Raw genomic sequence first — 3,158 nt, 5'->3', positions numbered from 1 at the left:
CGTGGGCAAATGCCTGTTTGTTTTGTTTCTCAACACTGTTGCTTCAGCCTGCAACCCAAATTTTGTCCCAGCCAACTCTGGCAAGATATTAACAGGGGAAAATGCTTTCACATTTCTGGTTGAAATCTATCACATTTAAAATATGTCTTTGCTTTCTATTTGCAACTCTCTGCTAAATGTCATCATAACGCATAAGCTCTTTCACCTCTTCCCTCCTCCCACCCTCCCTACCTTTTTTTCTTTTGGAAAAAAGTTGGTGAGCAGCTGTTTTCCTGAAACTATATTCACTGGTTAAATGAAGTGGTGTATTTTGGAGAACAGTATACTCAGTGTTGCTCCTCAGAGATCCAGCCTCTAGGATCTCATGCTTGAGCTGTGGATTTGTATTGCTGTAGTGATTCTCACTGCACCACTGCTTCAATACCTCTTCCTGCACAGATCAACAGAATCCTGCAAGAAACAAGTAGGTTTGAAATCTGCATGTTGCCTCTTTGAAACAGCAATTTATTGCATATTTACAATTCCACTTAAAGAAAAAAGTTGTAATTTGGCCAAGTTCATTGTGCCTTTCAAATTCCAAGCAACTAAAAAATCTTGTTCAGTCTAAGTTTAAAATCCACAGCTGCATTTAAAAGATACCTTTTAATGTGATGTGAGAAATGCCTTGTCTTTATTTCAGATCCTATTCACTCATTGCTTAATTCTAAGTTTTGAAGTGAAAGATCAGTGTTAAATATATATTTTAAAGAAATCTAAACAAATTAAGTATACTGGGGCATTTCTAGAGCTGTCTATTCTTTTTTTTATTATTATTCTGAGCTGCAACCAACTTGTAATAAGCATTTTGTCTTTGCATGTTTCAGTACTGGAAAGAAAATGCATTTGTTTTTGTCCCCTCTTCCCACATCAATGTCAGATGGCAGAGCAGAAGTAATACCCCTCTTCTGTATATACAATACACTCCACCCCCTATCAATGTACTGTGTCCTGGCTCCTTTTTGTATTAAACAATGTCATAAGCAACCTTGTTGCAACAGTAATTTCATTTCTACAAAGTGTTTGCCTCCCATAGCTGAAGCTGTGAGGGTGGAGTGTACTTCACTATAATAAAAGCATCAGCATAAATATCTTTTTTTAAAAAAATAAATAAAACACCCCAAAACTGCACCCCTTCAGTGAAGATCATCTAACTGGCTTTGTGTTTGCTGATACACTTGGCAAAGTTATGTGGTAATAGGCAATGTTACTTTTATACCCTCCCCCAAAGTACCTTCATTAGTACAATATAGGGTAAAGATGTGAAAACTGTGAATTGTTGTTACTGTCAAATTACTGCTGAAATAGCCTCAAATCACAACATACCTTTTAATAAATGTGTAATATTTTAGCTTTGTATTGGCAATAGCTGCTGTCTGATAATGATAGCTTTTTCCATAATGTGAACAGAGTCCTCTACATAGTATTTGTGTATCTTAATTATTATACTGCATTAGGTCTCTCATATTGTCTGTTAGAACTGAATTCCCTATATCACTTGGTGGGAGCACTGTGGGATTGCAGAAAGGCACTGGCTTTACAACCAAGTCAATTCTAAAAAATTAAAACCTAAGTGGTAGGAGAAGGAAGGGTGTGCAAAAGTAATTTATTTTAGTTTCCCCTTATAAAAATATGCATTAGAGAACCGAGGTTGGGAGAGGCAGGGAGAATTACATGAAGAGGGAATAAATAACAGAATGTTTATGAAGACAAGAAGAATGAAGTGGAGTCACATTGTTATTTTTGATTTCTGGAATGCTTTTTCTTCAAATTGCTCTTAGTTGAATAATACAGGATTAGAGAGAGGATCCTTGCAAGAACAGCATTGCACATCCTCACTAGTGAGAATTTAAAACATACTGGCTTTAAACTTTTCACTGTGCTTTCCAAATGCTCCATCTCTCTATCTAAACAGCCATTTTAACTCTGGGTTTTTTTGTAATGATTTATTAACCTGGTTCATAAACACAACAATTTTCCTTGTTCTACCTAGCTAGATGTAGAATGGTATTTTGTAGTATATAAAGGAAGTGATAGGAGCTAGTCTATGCTTATTTATTCAAGCTCTGTCAGAAGTCTTTGGCATCACTCCAAATTTGTGCAGATAAAGGTAACAACAAAATTAAGGCCTTAGTCCTTTGTGTAAGGTCTGGAGAAAATGTGTTGGAAGTATTCACAGATGGTATTAATCTAGGATATAGTATTGCCACGACTATGTTCAAGTAGCAGTCTGTTATTAACAACAAAGATACCCATACAGATCCTTTTGCGCTAGATTTCAGTCCAAAGTTACTGACAGCAATCTGGTCCTGATTCATAGTCCATTGAAGTTAATGGAAAGGCTCTCACAGACTTCAGTGAGCTTTGGATCAGATTTTATTGTTTAGGAGGTGGTTAAAATTTGTGGACCTTGAGAAGAAGTGAGATTTAAGATGGCATTTCAGAGACCAGAAGGGCCACCTTTCTGAGATGGAAGACAGTGGAAACAGGCAATACTGTGAAAATAAGGGAAGAAAACAGACTAGTTCTGAAACAAGCAGTGTTAATCTGAGATGGCAGTAGGAAAACAGTGAAAAAGACCGAGTGAAAAGTGGATATAAAAAGTTGTTCAGTGCCTTGAAACAAGAAATGGAAGGCAGGGGAGCAGTCAGCTGCGACAAAGGCAATGATGTGAATGATTGACAGATAAAAAATGTAACTGATTATACTCATCTTTCAGGATCAGTGACCTGCCTGAGTTAACATTTCCATTTGCAGCAGTAAAGATATTGACAAATTATATTATATCTGTGGAATCTGTTTACATTCTTCAGTTTAGCTACCTAGGGTAAATATTTGTATCTCATTCATTGCTCTTGAAGTACTGACTTGCAATATGACTGCAATGTTAGGATCTTTGCACATCTTTCTTTTGTGTCACGTTTCAAGCTTTCTGTTAGCTATTTGGGTAGCAGTTTTATAGAATCTCTTTTGCTTGGATACGATTTTCTTTGTCTTTTCAAAATGCAACCTTTTGAATTGCTTTGAGGATAACATTTTATTAAAAGTTCAATTCATGTCCTCTTGAAAAATAGAGAGCCTTTGTAAAATGTTTTACTGTCATGACCAAAATGTTCACTGGT

This window comes from Pygoscelis adeliae, unplaced genomic scaffold (assembly GCF_000699105.1).
Source record: "Pygoscelis adeliae isolate BGI_AS28 unplaced genomic scaffold, ASM69910v1 Scaffold168, whole genome shotgun sequence".
Classification (NCBI taxonomy): Eukaryota; Metazoa; Chordata; class Aves; order Sphenisciformes; family Spheniscidae; genus Pygoscelis; species Pygoscelis adeliae.
The sequence above is the reverse complement of the archived record's forward strand: the minus strand, read 5'-3'. Positions refer to the sequence as shown.